The following is a 23,563-nucleotide window of genomic DNA, read 5'->3' on the forward strand; positions in this document are numbered from 1 at the left end:
TAACAAAGGAGATTAATTTCTAATCATTTTTATGTTTATCAGATATTGTAATTTTTTTCTTCGTGAAAGCCGGATTTTCATTTCTTTTTTAGGGATAATTATGTCGAAGATTCAAGTATTAGTTTTATCAGTATAGCCTTTTGATTCTTTTCAAGTACCAGTTGGCTAACAGAATACTCGAAGGCATATAATTAAACACTCGAAGACATACAATTATTGTGTGCTAATCATTTTTATGTATGGAGTAAATATAAGTAGACGAAAATTCATCATTTGACTGTTATCATTTCCTTTATGTTGTAGAGTTAAGTTTGGTTTCCTCAACTGTTTCAGTTCTAATTAACCTATCAACAAGTAAAAACTTGCATTTGATAGGTAAAAATGCATTCTTTAAGATAATGTAATAAAGTAAAAATCGAAATTTTGACCGAAAATCGTCTTTTGTACGAGATCGGATACCTTAATTGAGTGAGCATCTCCACTGTACTGGAGACAGTTCTAATGGTCTGGACGTTTCATTAAGAAACCAAACGGATATATATGGTCTCTCATCTATACAAGAAATGTGTAAAGATTATACCCTCTATTAGCGTGTCTTTCGTTCGATCTTGCAACCTCCCTTTTGAAATTGCCAGCGTCGATGAACCTTATGTATGATAATGCGTGTGTACCTTGAATGCTATATATAATTTTGTTTCAATATTATATCAACCAAAAAAATTCATTCAATTATCTCCATTTTTTCTGGAGCTAATTGACTAGATAGAAACATTTTCTTATTTTTGAAAGTCGGTATATATATATCTATAGAGAGAGAGAAAGAGAGAGCGAGCGAGAGAGATTTTATGCATTTAAGGACATAATCATCCAGCATTTCCGTAGTGAACTTTACATTACTTTCGTTCGTCACTAGCAGCCCAGTAGTCACGATGGCTGAAGATTATTAATTTGATCCGAGTTGGATCCCAGAGAAATGGATCGCAAATTCGGTTTTCCAAATTTTTTACAAATTCTTAGTGAATATATAGAACATTTCATTAGCATTAGAACAAAAGAAACATTAGACGTAATTGTAAACGATATGCAGTTATTCATTAAATTATTTTATAACTAAAGGAGATTTTTTAATTATTTAAACAGTCAATAAAATTAAAAAAAACCATGTACCTAGAAAGCGTATGGAATTATGACAAAACTTATCAAGAACAATGACAAAAAGACAACAAGAGAAACACACAACAAAAGAGTCAATAACATTATTTATTTGCACAAAAATGACCTGGAAATATTACAGACTAGCAGCTACTCTGCCAGCCTTCTTCTGGCTTTCAGATGTACCGGGAAAATGCCTGAAAGGGACACCAAACGTTAAATTTAAAAACTGAGTAGAATTTTAGTCTGCAGAACAACTTCATCAAAAAATACCCTACAAATTTAAAATATATATATATATATATATATATATATATATATATTATATATATAACAAAATGACAATGAAATAAGCAATATCCCTTAATACAAATATTAACTATCCTAATAAATGAATTGACCAAATTATCATTGCCTTCTCTCAACAAACGTCCAGTATTCAAGAGAAACATTAAATTTAAAAAATGCACAGAATTATCACCCTCTATTTCTATTTCTAAGTGCCAAAAGTGCTGATTTTCAAAAGTCAGCAGCCAAAAATACAATTGAATGAAAAACTGTTGCCCAAACCACATTTCTAAAATAATGAAACTATTCAAAATGATGCGATAAAATCGAAAAGATAAAATTTAAAAAAATCTGATTCGAACTTTGAAAATCTCGCTTCGAGGTGCACTGGCTCTTGTCTAGATGCACCTATATACCACATTTTGTAGCCCTGGGTCTGTTACGAACGGAAGACACGCATGCTTTTTCTTTTATTACATGTAGAGATTAATAATGGGATAAGGTTTGCTCGAGCATCGATGCACATAAAAATGCGGTATGTCATGGGCGCATGCAGTTGTCTAAGATTTTTTGGAGGATTGGCTCACCAGATTCAGTGTAAGTGTGCAACCACATCAGACACGTTTATTAAAGAATGGAATCAGCCTGGTCATGTCCGAAGGTGTTCAATAGGAAAAAGAGGAGGCAATAAAGACGGTCACAAAAGAATTGTTTTATAGCGCAGAAAACCGTAGCGACAGCTGCTGCGTTAGAAAATTTTATAACCTCAAGAAACAGCCGTCCTAAGGAAACAGTCCGACAGACAGGGCAGCATGAATACAAGAAAAGGCTACAGAATTCCGTCGACGTAACTTTCCAGTATCTTAATACTAGTTCAGTGACACCCAGACGGTATAGTGTTTAGGGCAGCCTGACTCCGATACCGAAGGGCCTGGGTTCAAATCCCGGAGAAGGCATGGTTTTAACTGTCCGTCCCTTCATAGAAGGCCATCGTGACCCCCTATTAGGTTCCTCCACAATAAAGAGACCACCACATCTGACCTTGTATAGATTAATGGACTGGGTTACACTGTAACTGTTCACAATCTGTTATTAGAAAAAATACTAGTTCAGTCTGGCATATTCTGCCTCACACAAGCTCTCAAATGTACATTGCAGCAAATACCCTTAACAATGAGCCAACTTAAATTTAATGGTTCACAAAATAAGAGAAGCCGTCAATAGGTCCGTCCTCCGTCAGCTCTCATGCAATACATCAATGAGTCAGAAAAATATCCTAAGAAGCCGATATTTTCTGCTGAGTGGTGAAAGTGTAAGCGCTTGTGTGATTGTGTAGAATAGCACAGTCCGTGCACTGAGTGGCCTTCCTTGGCCTGAGGGTACCTTTCACCCGCTGACATCCTACGTGTTTAAACCTCTTCTGCAAATATTGCCCCCGCCTGATCCGTATAGTGTTTAGTAAAGCCAGCTGCAATATCATTAGACCTTGGCTCGAATTTGCGGGACGCTTTTATCTTTGTAAGTGTTTGTGTGGAAGAGGACACTTATAATACTAGCAAGTCGAATCCTTGAGATTTAAATAAGATATGTAAGAGATTACAGTCCCTCAAATTCGTCCTTCAGGGTGTTGTCCATCAAACGTGGGATAGAGCTGCACACGAAGTGAGGTGAAAATACATCTGTAAAACCATTGATAAAGTTATGGTATACTGCCTATTTCCAGTCCTGTGTAGCTCATAACATTCGCGCACTCTTTCGTAACACCGAACATTTCGCCTTGTGATTCGGTGATATAATACAGCTTCTGGAAAGGTGGAGATGTATTCTTCCTGAAATTCTCACAACTGCGTATGGCCTCATCGGATAAATCTTCGATGCATTCTGTAACAGGAGAGGATAGAAATTACCATACGAGACACAAGTACATTACCATATGGGAATACAAGTATCACCCCGAGGTTCGAATTTCATCTACAGAAGCTCCGTGCTAACTTAAAAAAATATTTCAGCCGTTGAGTATTTGGAAACATATGCATTCTAAAAAGGCTAGGTTTTTATGAAGCAAGGAACATGAAAAATGTGCAATGCCCTCGCCGGGCCTCGGATGTGGACCTCTTTAATGCGTGCCAAGTGTGCTACCGTTACACTATGAACGCATGATCTAAAGAAGGAGAAAATACAAGCACAGAAAGAGTTTGAATGAAACCTTACGTACTACCCTTTTCAGAACGACTGGGGATTAGGGGACCCAATAGTCAAATCTTGGTAATGCAAATTATTATTTACCACCTTTTATTTCGGGAGCCATTCCTAGGTTAATTTTTTTTAAGCAGAAGACATGAGAAATGTGCAATGCCTTCGGCGGAATCGAACCTGGACCTCTCAAATACGCGCTACCGTTACACAACGAAAGCATGCTGGAAGCAGCGGAAAAATACAATATAAATTTTTCATAACAACTATTGCTCAGGAATATCTTGCTTTTGCTCGAAATACATTGAACAATATTGTTGATTTTGTAATCAAATGTTGGGTTACTTATAGTTTCGATAGAAGAGTCGTGTGTAGTTGGTCTAACGCTAAGGATTTGCTTATGTTAATTCTTTGAAAACCAAAGCCTTCGCTAACTTGTTTGTTAAACTACCGAACCGCTTGAAATGGTTTTCGAGAGTTTTCTCTCTACTCCATCCATTAGCACGCAAAGAAGAGTGAAGATTTCAAAGGAAATCCTTTCTATTTTTAACAGATAAAGGTAAGAAACGAAAAATAAATTCTTCAGGGCAAGCTGTTTGCAATAAACTATTACAATGCATTTGTGGAAATTTCACCAGCTACTGCATACCTAAGGGGAGGGAAGAGAACAGCATCGGAATTTCGAGTTTTGGGGCGATTGTGGCCGTCTGATTAAAAGCCCGTCTGGCCCGGTTTTGTCTTCAAAGAGTTAACCGTTATGGTAAGAGTTCGCTTTTGGGGTATGACGTAATGGGTATGAGGTAGTCCGCTTTTGCTGAAAACATATTTGTCTCAGAAAGACATACTGTTCTAGTAATAAGTGGAGAAGGGATTATTTTTAGCGCAGAAATGTGGGGAACGCATATAAATTGATTTAAAGGGGTTTGCCGAGACATAGTTTTCTGTTTATTAAGTTGATTAGTTAGTATGTTGTCCTGCCTTGGGGAACAGAATTCCATTCCTTCTGACATTTTCTTGTATGAAATTTTTTTTAGTTATGACTCTGGCCATTTTAAGTTCATAACTTTGAATAAGGATTAGTAGCTGCATCTTTGGCAAGGACGTCAGCACCTTCGTTTCCTTAGTTCCCAGTATGTGCCCCAATATCTTGCACGTGCCCTGGATGTGCATTGTACGTTGCAGTCATGTTGTAGGGTCCACATGCTTATCTTCTAAGTGCCAACTATACGTGTAGCAAGTGATTGTAGGAACTACACAGGAGAAGGGTTAAAAAAACCCTTTATTAAACTCATTCAAATTTACAATTCGTCAACTGGACGCTAAACACACCACGCCTCTCTTGAGCGGTAACTGAAATCACAGAACTAAACTAAAAATTCGAAGATGTTCACAAGTATTAGAAATTTAGCTACAGGGCTCAGATATTCAGCTACAGGGCTCAGTAAAATGCTGTTATGCCAGGTAAACCAGCAATAACTCCGGGAGTAGACGCTCATGCTACAGAGGTGACGGTAATAGCATAACTCTCTCTAACTTTCCTTCTGGAACCCGGTATTTAATTTTTTCCTCCAAGCGGAATTTACATTCCTTCACGCCGGCTCAGAAATTTAAATATTCTGGCATTCACAATTAGGGGAATGAAGACTTATAGGAAAGTTTAAAATTAATCTTGAACTTGTTAGTTAAAATAAATTCCTAGAAAGCGAAATTTTGATTTGGCTGTGTTTTGGAAGCGATGAGAAATTTATGCTATTGGAGAAAGGCGTTTGAAGTTCGCTGATGTTGTGTTGATGATATTGAGAAAATTTTCAGTTAATTACATTTTTTATTTAAGAAAAATCAGAGCTTAATTTAATTCCTTGGATTATTAATTTAAGGTATTAATCTTTTGTTATCTAAATTTTGCGTTTTGGGAATAACGAATGCTTCAATGGTGTTTTTCTTTTTATTTAATTTAAACGAAAAAGTTTCCAATTTTTGTGAAAAATTCAGGAAAAGACAGTAATTCTGCTTTGTCATTCTCTTTTAAAGGTTTGAAGCTCGAATCGAACATTCGAGAAAGAATTCCTTGGTCTCGATTGCTAGGACAAAGAATATGTTTGGTTAAGAAGTGAAACTTCTCCCCAAAAGGAGTGGCTCCGTCCCAACGTAAAGAGAAACATCAAAATGCGCAAAATATTTGTCGCCAAAGCTCGAAGGTAACATTTATCAAGAGTTCATAAAACGAATATTGTTTAAAATTTCTTTAAACTTTAAAGGAAAAGAAGATTTTTTTCTCACGCAAGTAAATTAATTAATAGATTAGTAATTTTGAAAAAAAAAAAAAAAAAAAAAAGGAAATCCGATTTTAAATTATCGCTAAAAATCAAAAAAGAAACGTTTTGTCGAAGAGCGTTTCTTCTTAACACGCGTTCCTCAATTTCCTGTATACGTCGCGGTGGGGGAAATTCTCTTCCGTCGCGTTCCATCGCTAAATCCCTTCGCGATTCTTCCCTCCGATTTCCAGCGGCGTAATAGCAACTGGTTTACATTACGTCTAAGGAACCTTTCCCTCTTTACATAGACGTTCTTCGGCGAGGAGGTGACAAGAGTACGTGACGAGGGTTCGAGGTTTAATGTTTATCTTACGACTTGTTTGGCGAAAGAGGGGATCCAGTCTGGTTCCGGTTCTTGACTGTCTGCGCTTGCGCAGATAGGCTGTTTTTTGTAATTTGGCGAAAGGGTGGAAGATTAGTTCTTAAAGGGAGGATACTTGAAAATTATGGTGTCGAGAATTTTGAATGATTTTGAAAAGAGTTAGGAACTGCACACTTGACTTTTCTTTGAGAGTTCGTCCACTAAGGTTGATTTGTTTTTCTTGCCTTGTTGCACTAGCGGAGTCGACATGGGAAAGCCTTCTATGCCATCGGCCGAAAGGGTCTTCAGTTTGTATTTGCGCGCCTCCACCCTGCACGCAACCAAGAGGTGACTGTTGAAACTGGAAAATAGACAGAGTCTTTCTAAGGCTTTAAGTCCCTTTTTATTCAACTTAAGAAATTACAATTACGTGCTCTTGACGCTCACAAACTACGCCGACCCGGCGGTAAAATAAAAATAAGAACCTGAAAAGAAAATAATAACAAGACTCTAACTACGAGGCTCTCTAAACGTAACTAACCTCACCGCGTTTTACAATACCGCTGCTAATTCAGCAAACTTTGAATATCACGTTGAACGATTAACAATTCTCCGAGGCAAGCACACAGGCCGAAACGCGGGGTTCTTCAATTTCTGGCTAACTACCTCCGCGCTCGTGAAGTAAGAACAGCACATCTCGAACTCGTTTCCTTTCTATTTAACTCAGAATACTTTCGCTGATAATTTGAATCCTTGCGCGTTCTACTAAAATTTACATACTCTGGCATTGGCAGTTCCAGGGGAAAGTAAGGCTTGACAGGATAGATAGTTTAAACTTAAAATAAATGTTAGTTAAAATAAATATAAACCCCACAAGTTAATTACCTAAAAGAAATGTCAGTTTCGTTCTGGAGAGTTGGTGAAAGATTGTTAAATCAAATATCTGCGTCGCCTATTTTTCCAACTTTCTAGATTATTGCCGACTATTGTCGTGTGTGACAAAACTTAAATTGGCTAGCACTTATTTTTATGCTTGGTCATGCTTGACTTCGTGAGAAGGAAAAGGTTGCTCCAGGACTCTGATGTAAGATCTGTCTCATCCTGTAAAATAATATATGGCTCGACTGTAAATCCTGGATATGTGATTTCCCTGCAGCCGTTTGATAAAATATAATTATATTTTACAGTGAGAATTAGCATCCACATTTTTCTTCCGGCTTGGCGTGTACCAGGTGTTGTGAACGGAATCCTCGTGTTGAATGGACAGGTCATCAAGTATTTCGGCCAGGAGCTTTGCTGCCGTGCATGACTTTCAGGTGAACTTTCGGTTCCAGTAATTTGCCTTTATCACGATCAACGTTTCCAGTTGCAATGCAGGAGCTCAGTTTCCCTTCAAAATTGCCTGCAGTCAGAAAACTTGTGTTTTTTTTTAATTCTTGCGTAACAAAAAGAAAATTAAGAAAATATCCTAGTAGCATGTTACTAGCGATCAAATGAATTGTGATTTGAAATATTCCAGAAAATCTTGAACTTTACTGAACAGCAGAATTAGTTTAACTGTTTTTCCCTATCTTATAACATATGAAAAAAGTGTTTCTCTCAATTAGGAATTTATTCACTGTTTAACTTAATTTTTGTTAACCAGAAATTGAAATTATAAGTAGGAAATAATTCAGTAATAATTAGGAATTAAATTTGTAAGCAGAAAAATGATTGATTAGTAATTAGAAATTGAATTTATAAGTTGAAAAATAATTCGGAAATAATTATAAAACTGTGAAATAAATTATTACTTAACAATAATAGTCATGAGCTTTAATAAATTTGCTTATTAATGGTTAATCTGCGTTATTTTTTCTTGTGTTTATCATTTACTCGATCGTTTCCATGAGCACGGTCCCGGAAGCTAAAACACAAAGCAACTACTTTGTAATTACGGTGACAAAACTTAAATTGGCTAGCACTTATTTTTATGCTTACTTTAGATTTTGTTTCTGCTAAATGCCTGATTATCCATATGTATCGAAAAGCCACCATTACCATTTGGTACTTTTCGTGCTAGATTAATTTAATTTAATATTTGTTCAGTTTCGAATCAATCTGTCAATATTGTTGGACCTAAAATCCGACTATATTACACTACTAGCGGAAAAAGAGAATTTTGTTGAAATGTGAGTTGACTGTATCTATTATTAATCGTCTTTTGCCCTTTCAAATGCTAAAATTCCTGCTTGAAAAACTATATTTTCTGGGCACAGGAGTCCTTCCCAAAGTATTTTTTAAATTTCGGTTTTATGAAAAATACAATCTGGTTCCTTTTTCTCCTCCCCTTTCTTTTTTTCTTTTCTTTTCTTTTTTTCTTTTTTTTTTTTTTTTTTTATCCATTTGTAAATTTTATTGAGTATGTACTGATATTTATAGGCTATTTAAAGAAAATTCTGATTTATGTGAGTTTGCAGATTGTCGAAAATAGGAGAAAGTTGGGAATTCAAAGTTATATTGATCGTTTTTTATGCCTATAAGAATGCTCAATTCCTAAGCTGTAATGTTTTAAACACTTCTATTCCCAATACATGGTATAAAAGTTGTACTCTGAAGAGTATGCATATTGCAGCGTTAGAACAAGTCCGGATACATTATTTTCTGTTAAAGAGAAATTGTAGTTAAATCGCACTGCGCTCTTGCATCTTCTCTGTCATTGGAATGTTCATTGTATGCCATGTTCACTGCAGCTCCATAATTAACAATTTTTTCTATGCTATCATAGTCCTGAACAGTAGCTTCTGGATAAGAGAATTTAAGTCCAAATTATGGAGATGGCTATATTTGAAGTTTTTAATATTCTCGTAACATCTTGAATGTGAGTTGAGTGTTCGACTTATTTTAATGCGAAGAAACTTCAATTTGTTTACAAATTTTGTTCTTTTTCTTTTAATTCCGAAGGATGGTTTTCTTTGTATGGTTTGGCCCAGGATTGTATTTTATGACCACCCTATATACATAAAATAAGTATGAAAGATATAAATACTGGTTCTTTTATTTAAAAGCTTTGTGTCTATTTAAAGTATAGAACCCTTCATCTAGATAATCTCAGTTTCGGATCTATAATGCTGCTTTAATTTTGGTAATTAAGATTCGATCTTAGAAAGAGAATCATCACTGCTTTTGTAACACACCGTGATTTCGTTTTTCAATCAAACTTACTATAAATGGTTAAGAATTCAGTGAAAGGGACTGCAAAAGAGCAGTCATAAAAAAACACGTTCAGAGTTTATTATCGAAAATTCGAGAATGCTATCATTTTGAAGAAAGAGATATTTATTAAACACTTTCTACTAAATACTGTCTCATCATCACAGATATGAATACCATGAAACCACTTACAGATATATTGGTATCAGAGGTCGAGTTAATAAAATGTTTAAGCAATCAAGAGTCTACTTCTAGTAGACAACATTTGTTCAGAATAAAATTAAAAAATTTGCTAAGTTAATATTTTCCTTAATACAGCTGATCCAACATTTGCGAGTGCTGGATTAAAATGAAGATGGAGTTTTATAATTTTGTTGTTTGTTTATTTAATATTTTGTTTCTTCCTTTAATGATCATTTTGTTTGTTCTTAAGCGAAGCTAGATGCTTTATCTCAAGCTTTGTAAAAAGTAATTTATGTTACGGAAGATGGTGGCTTATATTCTGTGACCCTTATAGGTACAACGAGAAAAAGCATTACATCGTGATCCATGTTCACAATTAAGATAATTAAATAAATTTAGAAATGAATAAATTCATATGGTAAAATCCTGAAAATTTAATCCGAAATTAAAAATGAGCCCTAGTTTGGATTTTACTTCAGATACCATTAACTCCATTCCACCCAAAGTGATTTCTGGTATCTGTGGTATTTTGTTAAATGCTCTAGAATAATCATTTATTATACTATAAGATACTTGAGTTTTCTATTAAAATGCGATAGTCTGGAACTTTAGCAAGACAGTTAAAGCTACATTTTAAAAAATTTTAAGTGTACTAGATCTCTTCTCCATTCGAATAAATCAAATAATGCTCTCATTAGTAAAACAACAGTATTTATTTAAAGGGTCAGAGTTTAAAGAGCAATATTTTGAAGTAAATGAATTAAATTAATTTAGTTACATATTATATTTAAGAAAAATTTATAAGAAATAATAATAAAAGAATCAAGCATCACAAAAGTATGCTTTGCTTTGTTATTTTGAACATAACGTCATTCAAGCTTCATTCACGGCATCAAAAATAAGCAAAAAAGTGAGTGTGCATTATAGATGAACTTTTCAGACTCCGTAGTCATGTGTCTGAAAATCAGCAAACGTGCTTTCACGTTTTATTTATTAACCCTCTAAAGGACATGCTGCTTTTATCTGCGTTAGTGTCTGAGACTTAAAAGATTACTATGAAAGCATTTTTGTTAATATTTTTCCTACGTCTTGCCTTCAAAAACCCTTTTGTTATTTAAACTATGACAAAATTATAATGTTATTCGAAGACTACTGCTCTTTGAATGACACAAATACATTTCTTTCCAATCACATTTCTAACCCTGCCCCGGACATAAATCAAGAATGCTAACCTTAAATTGAGTTAAGTGGAATGCGTATTTTTACTTTAGAATTACTTTTTTGTGTGGAAGGCAGTGTTACCAGATCGTGCGATGCTTTGCAGATTTGTGCAGATTACAAGCATGTGCTACTGAAATTTATGTGTATGCGAATTCGGGAATTGTCTACTACTCCATCATTAATTTGTGCTACATTTGTCTATTTTATAATATTTCAGTGTGTAAGGATCTTAAGTTTTACTAACGTTTATTTTATTTTAAATCTTTACTATCACTTCTTATTTTCTACTTCCGGCCAGAATTATAAGCGTGAAGGTTTTTATGCAAAGTTGTCTGGCGAACGCCAAGTATTTAAGTTGTGGCTTTTTGCCAAGCGAGAGAGAGGAAGCAGTGAGTCAAAGCAGGCCGCTTACCTTAGAAGTTACGCAGTTGCTGTTTGCCTTCCAGGCCAGAGGTTTTAATCCTCTTGATAAATTTAAACGTATTGTAGTGTTCACAGTCTCTGTACTACATACGCTTCCTGTTATTATAAGGCCAATCTTCCACGTTTATTATTCTAAAGTTAAATTAGAGTTTAGTTTTATTTTTATACTTTTACGTTAGACCCCAAGTAGCGGGTCAGTGTATTCCGAAGTACGGAAGTTATTGTATATAGACAAAAATAAAGGGTTCTGTATACCCTTCGTCTGTATCCTGTCTACTTACCACAATTAGTGAACATAGCTTTAGTAAGCTCTCTGTTCCGAGTCAGGTCCTTGTATGTTCCCGAAGAAGGTTAGAAGGAACATTGACCCTGATAAGTGTATCTTAAATTCATGCATGGTGAAATAATTTATCTAATAAAATTAATTCACAATAATAAAGTAATATATTAAAGCTTAAGTATAAATTTGTAGCTGGCAGCCTTGCGATCGTATTGCATGAGCACACGTACTGTCAGTTTCCAGCCGACTGGCCCCACGCCAGGTCGGAACTACCGGTTTCGAGCGATTTTACCGCTCGTCCGCTGGTGGGCAGATTTCCGTTAGTAAATAAACATACATCTGAATGTTTCTTTTGCGTTATTGTTATCAATACTGTTTATTTATGTTTGAAATAATATTTAATAAAGTACTTTAAATAAAAATATTTTATTGAAATATAGGCTTTTCAGTTTGTTATACAGATTCCGGCCTGTCAGCTGCTTTTATATCAGAAATTTGGACCTTATACAACGAGTTTAGACCGCTGTCGTATACTAAACGCCACTGAAAGGCTTACTCCTTACTCGCTTACTACTTTTGTGAGTACCATCCGCATTGCTATCGGTAAACAAGGGATTTACTGCCCCCAAGTAAGAAAGGCAAATACTGGCGCAACAAAAGCAGCTATCGCGCTCAAATTCTTAATGCTGTAAACACGTGTTAGGAGCTCATCTTCAGTTCTCTGAGTCGTCTCTAGTCATATAAAACTGACATGAAGGTCTGCTATTAATATCAATGATAAAGGAATTCATATGTTCGAAAAGATTTCTTGGCGTCGCATTTGATAAAATGCCAAATAGAATTCCTCAGTTTTCGCAACTAAAAAGAAGGCAGCAATGTTGAAAAAAAAAATCGGAAAGATTTCAGATTTTACATTACGCCCAAAGAGGCATTTTTTAACGTTTTGTGTGTTACCTTTATTTATTAAATATCATGTTCTGCGCATTTAAACCATAAAATTCAATTCAGAAGCAGTGGCGCATGAGCATATCTTTAGAATTTCCGATACACAGTCTCGCACGTAGGAGACAGAAATGTTTTTTTTTTCCGTGCAGTATTGCCATTACTCGCCTTGAAATCGTTGAGCTTCTTAATCAAAAATTCGTTAAAGTGTTACAAAATATGAAATGGATAATAAAACACATTTCATATTCCAAATTCGGGCTTTCAGATGCCCATATTCTGTGGAAGATTACATTATTCAAAATATGATGGCTCTAGGTACCGTTGTTTTATCATAATGCGAGAAACAGACGTACATTTATGCAAATTCTTCATTATTTAATTTCTTTAAGTATAAAACAGGACTCTAATATTTGGTGGCAACAATTTGAATAGTGAACCGATATTTACAGTGAACCCAACGCAAAATGATAAAACGAAATTAATAGTCCTTCTGGGCTAACGAACTTTGGACTAATAAATAGTCAAGTATTCTCAGAGATTATTATGTTATGCATGGCATTTAAAATGTGAATCTAAAAAATTCTTATGTAAAACTGTAATCGAGAGATTAGATTCTTTCGGAACAACAATCTGGATCTTTTAAGAATAAAAAACTTCAAGCGTAAACACATTTGTATTCCAAAAGTAGACAGTTTTCGTACAGCATCTACTGCTGCAATTCGTGTTTTATTAGAAATTCCAACTCTTTGACTTAATATAACAGAAGAAGCAAAAAATATTGAACCCTCCAAAGACAAGAGGAAGAAATCATCAATCTCTATCAATGGGAAGATGAACAAAAACAAATTAGAAATTATTTGATATGGAAAAAATATGAATTTTCATTCGTAAAAATGAATTAGGAGTTTTTCCGTATCTTTTCTAAAATAACGCATTGATTAATGTATATTAATATGTAATCATTTATTTATACTGCTTTAAAAATATAACATTAATTAATCTGCAATACTTATTGATCATCTGAAATCCATATTAAAATTTTCACATTAACATTAAAACTTCAGAATGTTATGAAATATTTTGAAATGGATCAAAAACGGATAATCAAGTTAGAGGCGTCTCCGTTACTCTGCAGTCATCAAATGAAATTTATATGTAGAAGAGTTGTCCTAAACCTCAGAATATTAAACGAAATCAATTGCGGTGAAATATTTGGTCTTTCTCAAACAATCTCTCTAAAATAACCATTTCTTCCGACATTTAAGCAGCTGCAAAAATCCTTAAAGCAACATATTCAATTCTAATACTGCGCAAGAAATCTTGAAAATTATAATAAGCCATGTAAAACTGATTGTCTCCTTTCTTGCATAAAACCACATATTGGACAATATGCAAATGAATTTGTGGAATAATTCATCACTGCGCGAGAAATTTCTCTTCACGAACTGAGTACTAAGTTACCAGTCTCACACTTTCCAGTCAAAAAGGATGAACCAGCAATACTTTATCTACATCTGGCAAGAGGACTGAAGTAACTGCATTGACACAGAGTTTTCTTTTTTCATAAAATGGTTGTGTTTGGTATGCATTTTATTCAACATTTTTATTTATCAGTTCATCAAAGGACAGGACCCCTTCCCCACTCATCATCTCAAAAGAATTCTAATCTCAGTCGACTTTTGCTTATGTGGAATAAGAGATTATTTGAGCAGTAGGCATCTGCCTTTTGATGTAAATTGATGAGCGAGCTACAATGATGAGGAACTGATGCAATACAGCATCAGTTCCTCGTGGCTACATAAATCTTCTTCACAGTAAGTCTAAAAAATTTCAAAATTCATGCAAAATTATTTTCTATGTGTAAAATAAAATTTGTCGTCCATAGAAATGAATTATAATATTTTTCATTATTTTCTCTAAAATTCTACATTAACGAATGCATATTGCTATATAAGCCGACCAGATGATACAGTGGTTAGGGAAGTCGACTACGATTCCGAAGGTTCGGGTTCGAATCCCAGAGAACACATGGTTGTAACTTCCCGTCCCTTCATAGGAGGTAACGGTGGCTGCCTATTGTGTGCCTCCACAGTAAAACGGCCACCACATCCGACTTTCGGAATTGCCAATGTCGAGAAAAAGGCAAAATAATACCTACTGTTCGGGAAAAAAATATTGCTATATAATATTTTTCTTTGCATTATTTTTAAAATATAATACTAACCAATATGCAATGATTTAAATGTAATATTTTCCTTATAAAATTGAAATTGCATAAAAAAGTATTCATAATACAAAAAAAAAAACTAAGTAGCAGTAGTAGCGAGGCCATCGTTATCATTCTGAAAATAATTTTGATGCGTTTCATATAAAAGCTGCACATTGTAACTATTCACAAATTTAAAAAGCGAAGTTCTTCTAAATAAACCTGAGGCTGATATGTAAAAATTGCGAAAGCTTTGAAATAAAACTCCTATAATCAAAGTTGGTTTTCGGGTTCGAGGAAGGGCAGAACAGCGTGCAGATACTAGATAGTTGCACTGTCCATTCATGTGGGTGGTTTTGTGTTGGCTCGATGCATGGTATGCGTTGGTGAGGCTCCTGGAGATTTGTCTGGCTCTAGCATAATAGTAAGCAGAACGAAACCTGTAAATAATTTGGCGAAATGCTGTTGCTCCATTAACTTTTATCGTACTATCCTGAATTGTCTCCAGCAGCAGAATAACCAGTGGCTGGAGAAGGGAACGTCATATTTACCAAACAGAAAATCATAATGAAGAGGCCAGCCCCTACGTAAAATCTATGTGAACATTTGTTGCTATTAACGTCTAGCAATAGTTAGCATTCTCCTGAGTAAATTAAAATATACCTAACATCAGAAATAAATGTCAGAAAACTCGAGACTTTTAAAGCCACAAGGTCGACTAAGATAGCTGTTCATTAGGTGCAATGAAAGCTATCATCTGAAAACCTTGAGCAAAGCATAAAGATTAGGCGCATTTATCACATTTACTATTCTAACACAAAGTATGTCAGTAATTTTGTTTGTTGTCCCAACTGTGGGAAAAGCAGATTACATAATTTGGCCACGTAAGTTACCAGATGTTCCGCAACAGTTGGCCATGTACAACCCAAGATCCACTAAACACAGCTGCAGAAAACATCACTGCATTGCGGATTTTTCATTGCAAGTTGTACGATGTATCCATTAGTCACCACCGACTATGACAGGAAGGAATTGCTTTACATTCATTGTTGCGCATTAAGCTCATCACAGAAAGCATTTTATTTCATAGGGTTTATTCAATTGCTTATTAATTTCATAAGGTTTACGCAATTACGTAGCGTATTCGGAAACTAAGTACCGTTTCATTCTAGCGCCGTCGCAGCGCTGTGGTAGGCGTCCCGTGCATGCGCACTAGTCTTTCTTGTTCACTGACTTTCAATTGTCGCCATTTTGGTTGCTCTATGTTGTGTTTTCAGTTTGCTGTGCACATTCAAAATGTTTAAGACAATCAGTTCTCCCGCTGACTGTGAGATTCGTGCCGTGATTAAATTTTTGAACGCGAGGAATGTTAAACCGGCCGAAATTTATCGTCAAGTGACAGAAGTTTACGGTGAATACGCGATAAGTGATGGAATGTTGAGAAAGTGGGTAAGAATGTTTAATGCATGTCGAACAAATGTCCACGCCGGCTTTCTGTTGTCACCAATGATTTGGTAAGGAAAGTTGATGAAGCAATTCATGAGAACAGACGCTTCACAATGACAACTCTTTCATAGGCATTTCCACAAATTTCACATACTGTTTTGTTCGAAATTGTGTCTGACCGCTTGAATTATCGGAAACTGTGTTCCCGATGGGTTCAAAAATGTTCACTGATGTTCACAAAACAAAGGGACTTGGTAGTGCCCCAACATTTCTCACGCGGTACAGTGATGAGGGAGAAAACATTTTACGAGTAAACCAAATTCTGACAGGTGATGAAACTTGGGTGTGTCATTTCACATCAGAATCGAAACAACAATCGATGGAGTGGAGACACACTCATTCTCCGAAAAAACAAAAGTTCAAAGTAACAATGTCATCACAAAAAAATCATGTGCACTGTCTTCTAGGATAGGAAAGACGTTTTGCTTACTGAATTTCTTCCCAGAGGTGAAACCATTAATGCGGCACGATATTGTGAGACTTTAACAAAACTAAGGCGTGCCATTTAAAACAAACGAAGAGGAATGCTCAGTAAAGGAATTGTGTTGCTCCATGACAATGTTCAGCCCATACTGCTGGTGTCACTCAATCGTTAATTCGACAGTTTCATTGGGAGCAGTTCGATCACCCGCCGTACAGCCCGAACTTGCCGCCGTCCGACTATCACTTGTTCCTGCGCATGAAGCGCGAGCTTGGTGGCAAGCGCTTTGGATCTGACGATGACAGGAAAAAAACTGGCGGGAAGTTTCTTTGACGATGGTATACAAAAGCTGGTCACCCGCTATGACAAGTGTTTGATCATTGGCGGAAACTATGTTGAAAAATAGTTTAAGACATGTATTTTCATGTAAAAATAAAACTGGATTCGAAAAAATTGTTTTACTATTTTTTTTTCATAACGGTACTTAGTTTCCGAATACGCCTCGTACTTTCTGTATTTAATCGCATGACTATCTTTCAGTGTACCCGAAATTTGGCAGCAGTCTTTACAAAGAAACATTTACTGTTGTTATGCAAATGAATAGAGGAAACAACAACGTAATCATAACGACTAAGTATATTTCTTCGTCACGAAATTCCTCGGAGACACATTTGGGCTGCAGCGATCCCTCACGTACGAAACAAAATTTACATCAAGAAGGGAACCGCAATGTAGCACGTATACTCTTGTGTTTACCAGATGATAAAGTGCGTTTAATTCCTCTACCTTTATAATGCTTCACAGACTTAGAAAAGTAGAGAAGAAGGGCAGGCTTCATTGTTATGGGCTACCGCATATTATCTTGACAACAAACAGAATAATCTTTATCATGAAACATCGAAAGGTAAGTGACATTAAGTTGATAAGCAACTACTGCTTTAATGTGCTCACATTAGCAGTAGAGCAGCAATATACTATCAAAAATAAATTTAAAATCACTTACAGAAAATTTAGAGATTATATTGCTTCTCATGTAAATAGGTCATCACTTGTGACTTAAGAACCATTGAGTATGGCAGAACTCAATGTAGCGCGTGGTATAGTTACTAATGATATAAGTTCGATTTGTGAGAATGTTCTTAAAAAGAAAATGTATACTGCAGTAAGCAAAATCTCATGTTGAACAAGTACACTAGCCATAGATAAACGTAAAGTGAGAGCCTTGAAATGATGACTTAAGATCTACCACGACCTCAGTGTCATTCACTATTATCGCCCCCCCCGGAAAAAAGAGAAGCAGCAAGAGCAAAAAGGCAAATTCTTTATCGGCAGAGCCGAAGTTGAATTCATGGAAACATTATTGCAAATATGCAAATATCAAATTCAGTACTATTTATAAGTCTCTCGTTGCGCTTTATGTTTAAGCACTGATACATATCAAAATGCTAACTCTACACTGAAAAAGATAGAGCGCAAATTCAAAAACATCCCTTGTGATGACGCTTGATTACGGACACTACAGAATGACGTAATGATAGAGAAATTCTACCTTAGTTATACCTCTAAGACAGGCCGTCAAATAGTTAGGATTGCGTTAGGTTTAAATTTTTGTTACCCAGAACCCGCCGGATAAATGGCACTTAATTGAGTGTTAAGTGTCTGATAGACAACAAATTCTTGTTTACAATATTTTTTTTAACATCTTAAGCCTACACATAAAGAAAAATAAATTTACAATTTCCATACGACCGTTACCTTTTACAGAAATAAACTAGAATTACAGAAATAAGCAAGAATTGCGTTTTAACATATCACTAATTAACCTAAAGCAAATAAACTTTTCGTATTTTAGATAAACACAGACATTATCTTAGTCTCCCGGGAGAAAGAGGCGATCAAAACCCCAGCCGAAGCAGGCAAAAAAGGATAATCTAGTAACGATATTCTTAGCCTTACATAGAAATTTATTCAGGTCAATAAATGGAATGCAAGTTATTTTTTTTACATACTCTTTTCTAAATACTACTTATAACAAGTGCGAAATACAGAACACATTAATATTAGTAGAGAAATTAATCATGCTTAAAATGTAAACCAGGAGCGTGTAAACTATCTCGCGCATTTTAGTTAGTTAACTATTATTCTCACACTTTTGTTTTAGCAAAAAAGACAAAATCAGTTTTCGAATAAATGTATAACCATATATGAGCTAATAAAAGAGTCCTTGAGGGTCTTTCCTACAAAATAAAGAAAAGGAAAGGAAAAAATGTAATTACCCATTTTTTTGTTTTTCAGCCAAAAATTAGAGTCCTCCAAGATTGTAGCAGGAACCTCACTTTATCCCAGCTTTGAATAACCTCAATACCAGAAAGTCATCCATTGGCGTCAAAGAGCTACTTAACGTTTAGAATTAATCTCGATGGTCAGGCCAGCATCCAACAGGTAGACAGGCAGCTAACCAGTTATAGACCATGCTCTATTTCTCCTTCGATTTCGGAATTCACCGCACTCTGCTTCATCAGAAAAAGTCATGAAGCATTTCAGAACTGTGAAACTTTGCCGACGTGTATCCAATCTTTACAAAGTTATCACATGTTTTGTCTTATTACGACACAGGAGCCAATAAAAAAACTACTATTAGCTACCTGATACATCGTTTCCAATGAAGACCCACTTCCCGCTAGGGACGCTCCCTGCTTGGTAACACCAAGAAAAAGTGATTTCCTCTGAAAAGTAACTGCAGTTACTGTTACAGTAACAAGTACATATGACACCATGACAATGTCATCGACAACAATTTACAGCCACCATATACTAACTAACTGAAGAACTGCACCCTCCATGGAAATACCGGTACCAAGCTTTGGGCCTACGGTGGCATGGTGGTTATGTGCTTGGTGTATATCCTTGAATTGATTTGACTCCTTACCCTTACATAACCTTTATTCACACACACCATAACTTCAAATACAACTGAAATAACAGAACGAATAACAAAAACCACTAAACTAAAATTCAAACATCCTATGCTCCAGCTAAGAGCGAAGTGAGTGAGTTCACTGCCGCGCTAGCAGTTTTTACATAAACCACATGACGTGGATTGGATGCGCACGCAGTCGAACGTCAGATTGCCACAGAGTATTCCCCCCCCCAGTGACACAGTCACGACACAAAAAGGGCTGGCTGTAAATTTCCAATTTAAAATATGCACATTCAAATAACAGATATACTTTAAAATTGTACGTACAAAAAGAAATACATATATATGAATTATATCTGCAGTGCTGCAATATTCTATCTGCAATACTGGCAGCTTTCGATGAATCGAGCGGCTCAACCGACGCTAGAATAGACTGAACATTTGGCGGCATCTGGTGCATGAATAATACCAGTAACAAAGAGTCAGGCACATTGTATTTTTCAGCCCACCTAGTCATTACTCGTAGAAGTTCTGATGGCTTTATATCTCCAAGTTGCTCGCCGGTGAGTAATTTCCGTATTTCACTCATACTGCTTGCACCACGGCGTTCCGTAATAGCAGCTTTGAGGTCTTCGTAAGAAGCATCTGTAGGTTCCCGGAAAATGATATCTCTAATTAACGAGGCAATTTCCGGCGGCAAATGAGCATAGCAGTAGTTAAATTTAATAAATAATTAAATTCGAATATGTAATAGGCTTGGGTGCGGCTAAAGCAAAAGTTGCTTCACACATAGCAAACCAGTATGCCGGGTCAATCAATTGTAAATTGGAATCTTGACGGCTGCTGTTTCCTCCATGTCAACGGCTGAAGGGAAAAAACACAAAAGATCTGGAACCAAGCTCTTGAATGAACAATCAGTATAAGATTCATGCGAGTAGCCGGATCGCCATTTTATGGTCGTTGACGCCGGGTCACCATTTTATGGTGGCGTGGTGGTTATGTGCTTGGTGTATATCCTTGAATTGACATGACTCCTTATCCTTAAACATAATCTTTATTCACACATACCATAACTTTAAACACAACTGAAATAACAGAACGAATAACAAAATCCACTAAACTAAAATTCAAACATCCTATGCTCCAGCTAAGGGCGAAGTGAGTGAGTTCACTGCCGCGCTAGCATTTTTTACATAAACCACATGGGCCACAGGCCTTTTATTGGATATTATTAAAAGATTGCATTTTGCGGAATAGGACAATAGTTACATGAGATTCGTAGGCTCAAGGCACTTGTACACAGAAAGATAATTTGACAGGGTATAGGGAATTGGTAAGTACGCATAGCAATTAAATTAATTAAAAACCATAATTTTAAATACTAACGGAATAACAGTATAAGAATACAAAATACAAAAAGAGTGTATTGAATGGATTACATGTTTATGAGGTTGCTGCTTTGTATTGTGCATGTTTATGTAGTCTAGGGTTCAAAGTTTAGTTCGTTGAATTGTCCTATCTTTGAAGGTTAACTTTCGGGAAGAAATCGTATTTACGTCTCCCGGTATTACTAAAGTCCCATTGCTGTTGCCATTTTATGTTAGCTTTTTGAAGCAGCTCCTTCTTCAAGTCAGAGGGAGGTGCCGGAATATTGATTTCCTCTGATTTTATGTTGATACTTGCCTCTTTGGCAAGTTTGTCGGCTGTTTCATTGCCTATCAGACCTGCGTATGCTCTGACCCATACTAGTTGTATGTGCTTATGGTCATTGCTTTGCAGAAGATGTTGTATCTTGACAATGAGTAGAGAGGCGTAGTTATGATTTAAGACTGCCAGAAGAGTGGACATACTGTCTGAGTAAATAGTGATGAAATGAGAGGGTGGAGCTAGAGATTATTCAATATCGATGTTATGGCTAATGCTTCTGCTTGGAAAACGCTGTTCCAGCATTGTAGATGAGTTTCTACCAGCACAAAGCCCAAAACAGAAGTACCTTGTTTTTCAAAATTTTCTGCGGCACGAAATAAACGGCCTGGTTGCCAAAATCCCAAAATTTCGCTCCCCACTTTCACAAGCAAATTACGCTTTTTGCTTATGTATCTGTCCGAGCAAAACTCGCCCCACCCAATATCAAATGAAAGCCAAAACGGAATTTGAGTACGCCAAAACCTCGCGACATCTGAGAGTATCCTCTTCGCCAAACCCAAAATTTCGTCAAGGACAAATACATACACTCCCATGAAAGCAAGGTCAAAAGCAAAGATAACTGTTTTAGAAGAAACGAGAATGGAAGGAGGAGGAAAGGGGAAAAAAGGCGCGACGAAAGTAATTTGGATCCTCTTATCTTTACAATTTACAAAAATATGTCCATGGTTCCTTCAACATTTTTCATTCCATTACCCTTTTTTCTCAGTTAAGAATGAACAATAACTTTGAAGTACTCGTTTCCAAACCTTTTATGTACGAAAATAAAAATTTAGTGAAATAAATACCCCATTTAATAAAATAGAAAATATTATGATTATTGAAAAATGATCAAGGTCCTCGTCGGGACTCTATCCACGGACCTCTCGATATGCCCGAGTGTGCTGACCGATATACAACGAAGGCACGCGAAGAAAGCAGTAGAAATATCTTATAAGGTAAAAGAATTCAGTGCTTTCTTGAATGAAAAAATAGTTATCATTATTTTTAGTTATTAAAGCGTCTACGTTATGGCGGGCCCGTATTATCCCAAAGCATGTAAAATAAATTAAGTCTAAAGTGGTGACTTATCATGATATTTGTAATGAAACTGTCGTATCATTTGTCATCTTCATGATTAAACGGGAGAGTTAAATTCCCATCTTTCATTTTTGTCTTCTTTAGTAAAATGTTTTTTCCTCGGTTTCAAATACATTCTTGTAAATTTTAATATATTAAAGGATTCAGTGTGTTAAAAAATAAATTTAATATTCCACTTAATGACGTAGTTTTTCTGCTGACATTTTTTACGATAAGAGCATGGTGACGAATTATCAAAGGAATCACAAATTTAAAGTTTTTAATTTTAATTACACAGTTTTAATTTTAGTTTTTAATTAAAATATCCATAATTAATAAATTTCAAACACTATTTAAAAGTATTTTTAGTTAATGTCAGGAGTGTTTAAAACTCTTTTATACTTCAGTTTATGGATTATGTATTAGCGTACAATCATAAATAATAAATAAAACCTTGTTTTATGAATGCACCTTTTTTTTTTTTTGTGTGTACATCAGACGGCTAATTTTCAGACGCTTTACGAAATGACTTTCTTTAAGGTGATGTATAGACTCCTATATAGACTGGAAACTACACAAAATAAATAGTTGTAGCATTAAATCTCGGAAAGTTTGTTATTTTTTCAATGAAGAAAAATCGGAAACATGACCGAGAAAATGGAAATCGTTCAACGCTGTTTTATGAAAGTGCTCAATTTCGAGACTTAAGATTTATTATTCAGACTGTGAAAAGAGTAATCAAGTATTACCACAGAAAGTAAAGCAGTAAGCACATATATATATACATATATATATGCGCCCACTGCCATATACATATATATGTATGTATGTATATATATATATTTCTATAGTTTCTAATTTTATATATATATATATATACCTCTAAGAAACAATTTGTTAGATAAACTAGCAAAACTCTTTCTCAGAATAAAATGTGACGCTATTTACACTGGTGTGCAAAAATTAAGGACGAGACGTTTTTTTCAATATAACTTTGTACAAAAGCTTTCCAAATCAACACATTTAATACCGTAAGATCCCCAATACGTAAGGACATGAGTAATGTAAGCAACACTTACTAAAAGAGAAATCAGAGGGATAAAAAGAAGCTTTATTGAAAAAGTAGCATGGAGCGCAATGCGACTGAAGGCTGAAACATCCCTGTGATGGGTGTCCAGCAAGAAACATCCGGTCTTTAATAGGGGATATGATCTCCCCTGACTGCTAGGCAGGTTTCACAGCGTCTGCCCATGC

At 35.6% G+C, this 23,563-nt stretch overlaps 1 long non-coding RNA gene across 1 annotated transcript in view; it reads right to left on the reverse strand.

The window, feature by feature from the left end:
* Nucleotides 1-1,241: 1,241 nt before the first annotated feature.
* LOC118184751 (uncharacterized) overlaps nucleotides 1,242-23,563 on the reverse strand; it is a 33,147-nt gene continuing 10,825 nt past the window's right edge. Inside the window, exon 3 of the long non-coding RNA XR_004757479.2 lies at nucleotides 1,242-1,349. This is a non-coding gene — a long non-coding RNA (uncharacterized LOC118184751). The remainder of the gene's footprint in view (nucleotides 1,350-23,563) is intronic.

This window comes from Stegodyphus dumicola, chromosome 2 (assembly GCF_044657685.1).
Source record: "Stegodyphus dumicola isolate Sdum_Otavi_A_Nest chromosome 2, ASM4465768v1".
In the NCBI taxonomy this organism is placed as follows: domain Eukaryota; kingdom Metazoa; phylum Arthropoda; class Arachnida; order Araneae; family Eresidae; genus Stegodyphus; species Stegodyphus dumicola.